The 12,469-nt window shown below is 42.2% G+C and overlaps 1 protein-coding gene and 1 long non-coding RNA gene across 7 annotated transcripts in view; one reads left to right on the top strand and one right to left on the bottom strand.

The window, feature by feature from the left end:
- PCDHA13 (protocadherin alpha 13) overlaps window positions 1-12,469 on the bottom strand; it is a 172,056-nt gene that overhangs the window by 6,734 nt on the left and 152,853 nt on the right. The window lies entirely within an intron of this gene.
- LOC119870202 overlaps window positions 1-12,469 on the top strand; it is a 64,938-nt gene that overhangs the window by 32,948 nt on the left and 19,521 nt on the right. Inside the window, exon 4 of the long non-coding RNA XR_005355448.1 lies at window positions 7,195-7,492. This is a non-coding gene — a long non-coding RNA (uncharacterized LOC119870202). The remainder of the gene's footprint in view (window positions 1-7,194; window positions 7,493-12,469) is intronic.

The following is a 12,469-nucleotide window of genomic DNA, read 5'->3' as shown; positions in this document are numbered from 1 at the left end:
CAAAGGCGATTCCAGAGAAAAGATGAAATTTGCAGTGAGACTGGAGAAAATTATTATGCATCCAAAGGGGTTTTTGATGCAAGACTTTCCCAAGAGTCCAACTGGAAGACAATGACTTCTAGAAGAGTAGAGGTCAGAGCTAGAGAGGAAGAGTAATGGTCTATCTGGGCAAAGTAATCCCAGTGGCCATGACATCGAAACCCTTTGACATCAGAGTAGTGTCCTTGTATCGGACACTGCTCCTTCGGTGGCATCGTGAAAAAAAAAGTTCTGCCAGAGAAACTGTTTATGTTTGATTGCAGTTTGGGATTTTTCTACATCTACTCTTTCCATCTCCTGATCTATGACTTCCCTATCTCTTTGAATCTGGCATCCTTAAACACTACTTTTGTAATACTGCTCATGTCAAACCCACTCATCATATAATAGCCAAAGCCAGTGGTCACAATTCAGTCTGTGCTGCCAGGAACCCCTTGGGAGCATTTGTCAGTCCCTTCTGGAGACACTGGTTTTTATCAGTTCCCTGTCAAACCATTCTCCTGATGTTCTCTTTTGGCCTTAGACCACCTTCTCTTCTTTTTCTTCAACTCCTGTGGGGATTTCAGCCAGGTCCATGGGTATGCATACTGTCCACATGTACTGCTGAGACCCAGATTTCTATGTGGAGACCCCCCATCCTGTGCTCCAGTCTCACGTCTCCTAATACCTACCTATCCTGTATCTTCTCTTGAAAGTCTCATGGGGCATCTCAAGCTGAAGGAACTCCTGATTCCTCTTGTCTAGTTCTTTCTAAATCTCTCCAGTCTCAATAAATGGCACTCCACTCACTTTAATGCTCAAGCTGGAAACTTCAGAGCCAGTGTCCATTTTTTTTTTCTATTTTCTGTTCCCCATTTATCATCCATCAAGACCTGTCATTCCTGCCTCCTAAATATACCTTGACTTGGTCCTCTTCTCTCCATTTGAATTGTCACTACCTTTTTTTCAGGGCACCATTATCCAGAAGGTAAATTCCAACAATTGCCTTGTTCTGCCTGTTTTGACACTGGCTTCTCTCTAGCCCTCCACCCAGGAGCCAGAGTTCTCTTTATTGCTACTCTTTCCCTCCTTTTATTATTTTTTCTTTTTCTCCTTAAAAAACAACAACAAAACAAAACAAAACAAAATCCCCTGAAGTATAGCATACATACAGTAAAATCCTACAAAAATAGAAGCCAGATTACATCACTCCCCTGTTTAAAATTATTCAGAGGCTTTCTACTGCCTTAACAAAAAATAAAATTTTTTTTTAAAAGTCAAACTCCTTAACATGGTATAGAACGCCCTTAAATAAATATATTTTTTATTCTCCAATCGCATCTACAAGTCTCCCTCTTACCACATAGGCCTTCTTTCAGTTTTTCAACACCCCTTGTGATTGTTTTTGCTTCAAGAACTGTATACACACAGTTTCCTTTTGTCTAGAATGATCTCCCCTCCATTCTTAGCAGGACTCCTCATTCTTCAAGTCTGTGCTGAAATGTCACCCCCTGGCAGAGGTGTTCTATGACCCTTCTACCCAAGCATAACCCTTTTACCTCCATCTGTCACTGTAACATCCACAGAGGCAGAAAATATATGTTTTATTCACCACTAATAGTTGATGTCTAGTGTGATTCCTGGCCCATAACAGGTGTTTAATAAAATACTTGATAGGTGGCTGAATGAAAAAACAGATATGAGAAGTGGCAGCCACCCTAGCAGATCCAACAGCTCTCTACTTACTGCACTCTGCTGTCCCTGAAGACAGTGAAGTAATGCGTGTGAAGTGCTAAGCCTGATAGCCAGCGCAATGGAAGAGCCCAATAAACTGAATCACATACGGGATATATATATATATATCTTGGGGCTGGAAGGCAGGTTAGAATAATGTAAATTTAGTTACCAGAATGCAGTAGGGAAAGGAAGCGTTTTTCTTTCCACCAAATCCCTTTTCCTACAGCACGCTTCCCCCAGTGAAGCTTACTCTATAGCTCTTTGGACATAGGGCCATCTCGATGCTTTTTCTCTGAGACTAAAACTCATTTCTTTGAGCCATCTGAGATAAATCTGCAATTGAGCTCAGCCAGAACCTGCCTGTTTACCTTTAAAATACAAGCCCCGTCCCTGAGAGATGAAGACAAAAGCAAGACTGGTATTGAAAAGCCTGGGATTTGGCATCTAGGAGAACTGGGCTTCTGTACCAATCCATGGTCCTTCAGTGGCCCTCACATAGGCCAGGATGGAAATTTTTTCCAACCACAGCCAGGACTCTGCATGGGGCCTTGGAACTGTCATCTGGAGATGCAGAACTCAGAGATATCTTTATCTTACAGAATTAAAGGACATTAATGGCTCTGCCTGTTGGCTGAGGGACCCCCTCACAGCAGGACTGCTAAGAGTTAATGAGATTTTTTACATGTCACTAAGCTTCTCGGCCTTTGCTGGGAGTCCTGGTTGGTCTGACTCAGCCTTAGACTCCAAGAAGCAGAGATCCACTCTGGTGCATCTTCCTCTGATCCAGCTTATGGAATCCTTCACAGACCACTGTGTCTAACCTGTTCTGGCTGATGTGTAAGCAACCGTCTCTGAGGGTTCATTCAGGTGAAATAATAGCTTCAGGATCTGGCAAACAACATTTACTGACCTCCTCCTAATCTTGAGTCCCTTTTGGCCAAGAGCACTAAAGACCTTTGGCTGGCTTTGCCTGTGAAATGCTTGGACTTTGAGGGCAGAATCAAGGAGATGCTCCCCCTTAAAGAAGATGAGAAAGGAAGAGATGCCAGGGCCAGGACCAGCACACAGTCAGTTAAGGGAATGTTTCCTCTTTTGGTGCTGCTTCCCTTCCTCCTCTTGTGACTTGCCACAAGTCTCTCTCCTCTGGTCCCAGGGGACCTAACTTCCTGGCAAGGATGAGACTGACAAGCAGTCAAGACTCTGCCAGACTCCAGAAAGAGGATTTCAGGTACACATCAAGTAGGTGGGGGTCTGGATTCTTAGGCAGAGCCTTCCCTGACATTCAGATTTCAACCCAATGGAATTTATAAAAGCTTTAATAGAATATAATCATAACTACAGTAAATGGCTTTGCTTTTTTTTTTTTGGCATTGGCTGATTTTTCCACCATAGGTAGGAATACATTTAAAAATCAGAACAATATACATATTTTTAAAAATGTGTAAAAAAAATGTGTACAGATCTGCAACTTAAAAAATTGCCCTCTGGAGGTAGCTGGCCACTTCACTTAATCCTATAAACTATTTTTTAAAGATTTTATTTATTTATTAGAGAGAGAGAGAATGAGCAGGGTAGTGGGATCAGAGGGAGAAGCAGACTCCCCACTGAGCAGGGAGCCCTACACAGGGCTCCATCCCAGGACCCTGAGATCACAACCCAAGCTGAAGGCAGGTGCTCAACCCAGTGAGCCACCCAGGTGCCCCTATAAACTACTTTAGACACCTCCCTTAGGCATTGCCCATGGTCTTTTTGGCAACATTCCCTACATCCCTCTTTTCAGCTAAAGGAACACTGGCCAGAGTTTGGCCTCAGGGATTCGGAGGAGCTGGCTGGAGGCTTTGCCAATGCAGATGCTGGGGAAGGTCCTGAAAATTGTGAAGCAAATGCCAGACTTTGTAAACTCATCCCCAACTCTTATTCTCAACTGCTGTGGACAATCAACTAACACCAGCAGAGCAGTTTTCTGATTTACACTGATTTCCTCCAAAAGAACAACACCAAGTCATTTTGACCAAGGACAATGTTTTCAGGAACGCTCTTGGAGGGCACAGGCTGGAGAATGTGGGAGGGTGGTTAAATTATCTTTTCCTCTGTTCATCGTGCTTTGTTCTTCTGAACTTGAGAGCCTGCTCTGACTTTAGCACTTAATAGTACACAGGCCTGCGCAATTTACGTAAATATTTCTGAACTATGGTTTTCTCATCCATAAAATGAAGATGATCACCTTCCACAGGATTATGGATGTATTTTAGATTTACTGGGATCTTCCTATGTGCGTGGCACTGGGCTAAGTAGATCTGCATGCAATATAATTTTTGCTCCTCACAAGAACCATATGAAGTAAATATTGCCAATATCCATGTCTGTTTTATGGATATGTCTGTTTTATAAATGAAGAGACTAAGGACCAAGGGTCTTGAGGTTACTAATTGTAGAACCCAGGACCTGATGGAATCTGGACAGTCTCACTCCACCACATCCTGAGCTGTGTATAAAGGCCCTTGGAAAATTCTGAAGCATTATACAAATGTAGCAATTATTTTGATTACATTTGCCTTGCCACCATTTGGGAGTCAGAGATGCAGGCAGGAACTTCTAAGCTAGAAACAGAAAGGGGAAAAAAAAAAAAAAAAAAAAAAGAAGAATCAGAAAGGAGTGAGGCTGGGGGAGGGGCACGAAGCGGGAGTGACAAGCTCAGGAAAATCACAGCCCGGTTCTGCAGGTTTCTGCCCTCCCCTTCTCTCCCCATTCATCCCTTTGTTGCCATCTTTGGGATTTTGGTCCTGAGGTTAATAAAGAGCTCCCAGAAAACCCATCATTTTGATTAAAGCCCAGGCTATCTTGCCAGACAGCACTCTGGAGCATGCCTCCCGCCCACCCCGCTAGGTCAGTGCAGCCAGCAAAGGCTTTTAAATGATTACAGCCATTTCCGGCCCAGCCAGCCAGCTCCCCTGGATTGCTCATTCTCTGGCGGGCTGCTGCTGCTGCCTCTGGCTGCCCAGGGAAAAGTCAGAGCACGGGTGGTTCTGCAGATTCTGGGTTTGCAGGTGAACATCCAGGCTTTCTGTGTAGGGACACCCTGCTTCTCCCCACTGCAGCCAGCCGCTGCAGCCTCAAGCAGCTCTGATTTTGTTTGCACCCTTTTGGCTTTTATGCAACCATTTCATGCATCTGTCTGTCTCTCAGTTGTGTGTATGTGTGTGTGTGTGTAGCAGAATTTGGCAGATTGTACAGTCATACATGCTCAGCCTGACCAAAAGGCAAAAACCATCCGCCATCAAACCTGCTGCAAGACCAGGCTGAACAACATCCCTAGCTCCCCCTCCCCATCCTCCACTTGCGTCGCCACTAGAACAAGCTCCACCTCCTCTTGCTCACTCAGCCTTTATGAATTGGGCAATGTTAATCTGAGTAATTACAGCCCACAAATCACAGGAGAACCATAGTCTGCAACCCAAATGCTGTCCAGGATCAGAGAGAGGAGGAGAAAGCTCAAACCACCTGGGTTAGCATTTCCATCATTTATTTCCCCACTGCTTCTTAGATCTTCAAATGACGGTGGAAAGAATTTTCCATGGAAACAAGACCATGTAAAAATATACTGCTTGTTCTCTGTAAGGTATTAGGCTCTACAATCAGAATAGGTTTAAATATGGCAACATCATATAAATTATGTGATGTTTAGCAAATCATTTAACATCTTAGTTTTCATATGTAAAGGAGATAATATCTTTATATGTTTATATCTATCTATATTTATATATAAATTATAATTATAAATTAAAGTATATATAAGTTAAGTTATATATATTTATAGATATATAAAATATGTAAAAGAGTTTCCATTTTATAGGTAAGGAAGCTGAGGGCTTAAGTTACAGCAAGGTGATTTGCCCTGAATTACACGGGGATTTGGTAATAGAGCTGAAAAATTCTTCTCATGTGGACTCCCCAGCTCAGTAATAGATTTGTTATTATTATTTTACTCCTGTGAAGCCTTGGGGATGAGAGAGGAGACAGAGTTGAGCTCATTCACAGACCTAGCATTCTGACCGCTAGAGTAGCTGGGAGGAGACAGGGTTAGTGTGATGGGAGGCGGGCTCATGTGAATCCACTCCTCAGAGGCTGCCACTCCCCGGGGTTCCGCCTCCTTTGCTGGGGGGAGGTGGTGTGGTGGGGAGGAGGCTGCATGATCTGGAAGGAGATTTTGTGGATGTTTGTTGCCTCAGGCCACAGCTGGGCTAATTTTCAGTAATCTTGGAGCGGAAGAGATAAATACAGTGGCATATTTTTAAAGCCACAGCTCTTGCTTTGTGCCCAAAATAACTTTACCATTTCTAGGTTAAGAGTATAAAGATATCATGTGCTGTGAACCCAGATTCAAAAATTGGAATGAAAAAAAAAATCATATTTCTTTCCTTGACCCCATAACCCAGCAGGGCTCAAACTATGAGGTTTTCTGTACCTTATTCCTGGTTGCTAAAGTCTCCCTCAGTCCAGAGGGCAATTTCCCTTTATAGCCTTCTTCTTACAACGCCCCCAGCCTCAGCCAACTGTTATAGCCTAGGGGTAGCAGAATGCTTAAAATGAAAGTTTGGGGGACACACCGATTTGAGTTGGAATCTCAGCTTCATCACTCACATGTGTAACGTTGGGCAAGTCAGTAGGCCTCCCAGCCTGCATTCTTTCATATGTAAAATAGAGATGATAATATTCCCCTTAAAGGACTGTGAGCATTAAGAAGACAATGCTCGTAAATCACAAAGAACAATGGCCAGCCTGCAGAAATCGAAACAGAGGATGGGTATCATTAGGGTGCAGCATTCCTCTGAGGAACTTGACTTCCGGTGCCACCCCCCCACCAATCCATTTATTCTTGAATGCAGTATTTCCAGGAATTCTCTTTTCCAGGGGCCCTCCTCCCATCTGCCCCTGCCCCTCCTAGGGATCATTAAAGAAGTCTAGCTGTGAGGTTTTCCAGCTTAGAACTGGTTGCTAGGTAAGGAACCATTCTCCGGAGCCCTCTGAGCAAGGCAGGCGGGAAGGAGGCAGTCTGGACTTGGTGGACCACACAACAGATGAGGGAGGCATCAAAAGCCTCAGGTTCAAATTGCAGCTCTACCATTCTGCTTTCCACTCTTTTCTACTACACCAACTTACAGTTTCTTCACCCGTAACAAGGATAAAGTAGCTAACCTCCTGAGAGACACAGTTACGCAACTAAATTGATTAATTATGTACAATAAATTAGACATGGTGCTAGGAATTAGGGACAGAGATATGAATAATATTAGGACAGGAACCCTGCTCTCAAAGAGTTAAAGTGCAGAAAAAGACAAATGAATAAAGACAATATTGTTTTAAGTGAAAGGGGACTTCCACTACCTCCACTGTGACCTCAGTCTGTACTTTCTAACTGATTTAAGTTCTTCTTTCCAGCTCATCTTTCCCAGCGGGCAAAGCATTTGTGGTGGGAACTGAAATTGCCCCCTCAAGCATTAACTAACGCCCTGACTCCAGCAACACCCTGCATGATTGACCCCAACACCGTGGCCGACCTGACCTTTACTGCCCAGCACACCGACCCACTGCCCTTTGCCCTATATTGGAGACAGCAGCATTCTGGAGACAGTCTCTGATACACTAGTCTGCTGTCCTGGTGTTGGCCTCCCTGAAATAAATTCTGTTCTTGCTTCACCACCCCTGGGTTCTCTGCCTTTGGATTTTGTCAGCAGCGGTAAGTGACCCAGAGAATTTGGTCTGTTTGGGACGCCCCATTACCCAAAGCACCAGGTGCTCTTGCACCCTTGGGCCCCAGTTACATAAGGAATAAACAAGGTAAAGAGCTCTGGCATAAAGATGGCATTAAACTTTCTAGAGACAGTGTGTGCAGAGGTGAAGAGCATGGCTCAGAAGTTAAAGAGCCCTGTTTCAGATCTTGTCCCCAACACTTTAGACAGGTATGTGACCTTACTTAACCCTAGGTACTCAATTTCCTAGGAATTAAAATGGGTATAATATAGAGTTATCTTGGGGTGGTTACACAGAGTAAAGGAGATCATACATGTAAAGTGCTTAGAACAGTGCCTGGCTTAAGTAAACAAAACATGGTTTAAATGTACAATATAGGTAAGCCATTACTATTATTATTCACAAGTAAATTCTCTCATATCTCTGTTCCAGTATTCTCAAGCCTGAGGGCTAAGCCCCTTGATGGTGTGATCCTTAAGTGCTAGTGACATATAATAAAGTACTAGCTAGGGATGAGGGTCAGAGGGAAGTGTAAAACACATGCAGTCCAATCCTAGATTAGAACATGCCAATTTGGTATTTTCATACTCTACAATCCAGTAATCTCACTTGTGTAGTGCCTAAAATATATAAAAATGTATATTGCATTGTTTAAAAAACATAGATACTAATAAGAAACTGGATAAATAAATAATAATATAGGCATACAATATAGTATGTCCTTAGCTAAAAAAATGAGGTGGGTCTCCGTGTACTGATTTGAAAAGGTGTTTGTTAAAAAACAAAGCTGTATATTAACATGCATAACATCTCATTGTACTTTTTGAAAACCTACTTTTTAAATTTTTTTATTTTTTATTTTTTTAAAGATTTTATTTATTTATTTGTGAGGGACACACAGAGAGAAACAGAGACACAGGCAGAGGGAGAAGCAGGCTCCCCATAGGGAGCCTGATGTGGGACTCCATCCTGGAATGCCCTGGGACACCGGGATCACGCCCTGAGCCAAAGGTAGAGCTCAACCACTGAGCCACCCAGGCGTCCCTAAAAACCTACTTTTTTTAATAAGCAAAAAATATTCAGAGGTGCCTGGCTGGCTCAGTCAAAAGAACATGCAACTCTTGATCTTGGGGTTGAGAATTCAAGCCCCATGTTGAGTGTAGAGATTACTTAAAAGTAAAATCTTAAAAAAAAAAAAAAAATTTGTATAATCAATTATGTGACAAAAAATTATTTTGAAAAATATTTGGAAGAGCAGATCCGAGTGTAAACTATTGACTTTGGGTAGCAATGCATGTCACTGTAGGTTCATCGAATGTAACAAATGGACCACAGTGGGGGTGGACATGGATAGTGGGGAACGCTTGTGTGGGTGTGGGGACAGGGCCATATGGGAATTCTCTGTACTTTCCACTCAGTTTTTCTGTGAACCTAAAACTGCTCTATTTTTAAAAAATTTTTTTATATATTTATGATAGTCACACACAGAGAGAGAGAGAGAGAGAGAGAGGCAGAGACATAGGCAGAGGGAGAAGCAGACTCCATGCTGGGAGCCCGACGTGGGACTCGATCCCAGGTCTCCAGGATCGCGCCCTGGGCCAAAGGCAGGCGCTAAACCGCTGCACCACCCAGGGATCCCCCTAAAACTGCTCTAAAAAATAAAGTCTATTAATTTACAAAAATATTTTAAGGATACCCACAAAACTGTTAACAGTGGTTGCTCCACCGAGCAGGAGTGGGACTGAGGGAAACATTTTCATGCAGTGATGTTGTATGGTTTAATATTCATATCAACAATATAATTACATGTTTTATTTTACATTTTTTTGAACTTGATACACACTAAGCTGTTGGTAGTAGTTACTTTCTGGGAGCGTGACGGGAGATAGGAGGTAAGGTACTAGTCATTTTATTTTAGTTTTGCACAGATTTAATTTGTCACAATTTTTGGCCTGTTATAATTAAATCAGAGAGAGATTTAAAAAGATGACTAGCCCAGCCCCTACTTAATCAGCCGCAAATTCAAAAACTGGCTGAAAAATTAGCTGAAACAAAACATCTAGATAGTTTGGATCTAGGACCAGCTACATAATTTGTAGGGCCCGTAAAAAATTATTAAGTACTAAAAAATGGCAATAGCATAATATTAAACCAAAGAAGCCTTTCTAAGCACCAAGACCCCATGAAGCAGCCTCGGTGGGACCCCAGAGCTCCTGGGTCCCTCCTTCTTTTTCTTTTTTAGGATTTTATTTATTTATTCATCAGAGACAGAGAGAGAGGCAGAGACATAGGCAGAGGGAGAAGCAGGCTCCATGCAGGGAGCCCAACATGGGACTTGACCCCGAGTCTCCAGGATCACACCCTGGGCGCTAAACCGCTGGGCCACCCGGGCTGCCCTGGGCCCCTCCTTCAGCACCACAACTCCACAGGGACTCTTTCTACAGTTTTCATTCTGCCTGTTGGAAACTGAGGCACAACCATTTCACCCAACAATAAAACTGCTTCTGTGTCTGCTTGGGTTTTCAAACTTTTCATCTCTACCCTTCCCCCTCACTTTGTTGCAATCTGTGCTTCTTAAATTCTGGCAGCAATCCCAGGCTCTGTGTTGCTGTGTCACTTCTGAGCCTTGAGCAACCATTTCTAGACAAGCAGTCATCTCCCTGCACTGAGGGTATAAAATGGAGGTACCTTCAGAATACCGCAGTAGAAGAAGGGAAGTGGAGTGTCATCTGGGGAAAACCCTCTTCCACCACCACTATCCCACACTTTGTACTTAAAGTCTGTACCATTTCGTTTAATTTAGCAAAACCATTTTGAATCCTATTTACTGTGTGCCAGGCATTGTGCTAAGTGCCAGGAATATTAAACTGAGTAAATGATAACATTTTTTTAAATGTTTACCATGAGCTATGCACTGCACTATGCATTCTGCACGCACTGTCTCAATGAATCCTTAGAGCAGCCAAGAGTCTTTCTTCTTTTACACACTAATAAATCTGAGGAGCAATGATTGAGCGGCCCAACAAGAGCCTGAGGCCCTGTGCAATGCTGTGCTGCCTCCCTTAAGAAGCAAACCAAGGCAAAATTTAAACAAATCTGGCCTCAGTCTACACATTTGCTCATGCAAGATCAGATCAAGGCCACCAGAATTAGCTAAGAACATTACCAAGGACAGTCCTTTTTACAAAAAATGCTGTAATCACCTCCCTTTTGGTTCCACATTTCTAGACACTCAGTTTCCAATCTTACTAGAACTGAAAAATCTAGGATACAAAATCAATATACAGAAATCTGTTACATTTCTGTACACTAATAATGAGAGCATAAAAAGACATTAATAGTCCCATCCCCTTTAAATTGCACCAAAAAAATAAACCAAAACAAAACAAAAACACAAACCCCTAGGAATAAACTTAGAGTTGAAAGACCTATATTCTGAAAACTGTAAGACACCAGTAAATATCTTCAGAAATTGAAGATAACACAAATGGAAAGATTATTCCATGCTCATGGTTTGGGAGAAGAAATATTGTTAATATGTCCATACAACCCAAAGCAATCTATAGATTTAATGTAATCTCTATCAAAATACCAGCAGCATTCTTCACAGAACTAGAATAATCCTAAAATTTGTATGGAACCACAAAGGGCCCTGAATAGCCAAAATCATCTTGAAAAAAAGAACAGGGATGCTTGGGTGGCTCAGTGGTTAAGCACCTGCCTTCAGCTCAGGGTGTGATCCTGGAGTCCCGGGATCGAGTCCCGCATCGGGCTCTCCGCGCAGAGCCTGCTTCTACTCCCTCTGCCTGTCTCTGCCTCTCTCTCTGTCTCTCATGAATAAATAAATAAAATCTTAAAAAAAAGAAAGGAACAAAACTGAGGTACAACAACCCCAGATTTCAAGATACACCACACAAAGATTTAGTAATTAAGGCAGGATGGTATTGGCACAAAAACAAACACATAGGTCAATGGAACAAAACTGAGAGCCCAGAAATAAACCCATGATTATCTGGTCAATTAGTCTTTGACAAAAGAGGCAAGAATATACACTGGGAAAAAAACCATCTCCTCAGCAAAAGGTATTGAGAAAACTGGACAGCAACATGCAAAAGAATGAAAATGGGCCACTTGCTTACACCATACACAAAAATAAACTCAAAACGGATTAAGGACCTAAATGTGAGAACTGAAACCATAAAAATCATATAGGAGAGCACAAGCAATAATTTCTTTGACATGGGCAATAGCAACATATTTCTGGATAGGTCTCCTGAGGCAAGGGAAACAAAAGCAAAAATAAACTATTGGGCCTATATCAAAATAAAAATCTTCTGCACAGCAAAGGAAACAACAAACAAAACTAAAAGGCAACCTACTGTATAGGAAAAGATACCTGCAAATAATGACATATTCGATAAAGGGTCAATATCCAAAATATATAAAGAATTTATACAACTCAACACTCCAAACCCAAATAATCCAATTAAAAAATGGGCAGATGACATGAACAGTCATCTCTCCAAAGAAGACATCCAGATCGCCAAAAGTCACAGAAAAAGATGCTCAACATCATTTATCATTAGGGAAATCCAAATCAAAATGACAATGAGATATCACCTCACATCTGTCAGAATGACTAATATCAAAAACACAAAGAGGCACCTGGGAGGCTCAGTGGTTGAGCATCTGCCTTTGGCTCAGGTCGTGATGCTGGAGTCCTGGGATCGAATTCCACAACAGGCTCCACCTGCCTATATCTCTGCCTCTGCCTATATCTCTGCTTCTCTCATGAATAAATAAATAAAATCTTAAAAAAAAAAAAAAACCCACAAGAAATAGCAAGTGTTGGTGAGGATGTGGAGAAAAAGGAACCCTCATGCACTGTTAATAGGAATGAAAACTGGTGTGGCCACTGTAGAAAACAGTATGGAGCTTCCTCAAAAAATTAAAAATAGAATTA

This window comes from Canis lupus, chromosome 2 (genome assembly GCF_011100685.1).
Source record: "Canis lupus familiaris isolate Mischka breed German Shepherd chromosome 2, alternate assembly UU_Cfam_GSD_1.0, whole genome shotgun sequence".
Classification (NCBI taxonomy): Eukaryota; Metazoa; Chordata; class Mammalia; order Carnivora; family Canidae; genus Canis; species Canis lupus.
The sequence above is the reverse complement of the archived record's forward strand: the minus strand, read 5'-3'. Positions and strand labels throughout refer to the sequence as shown.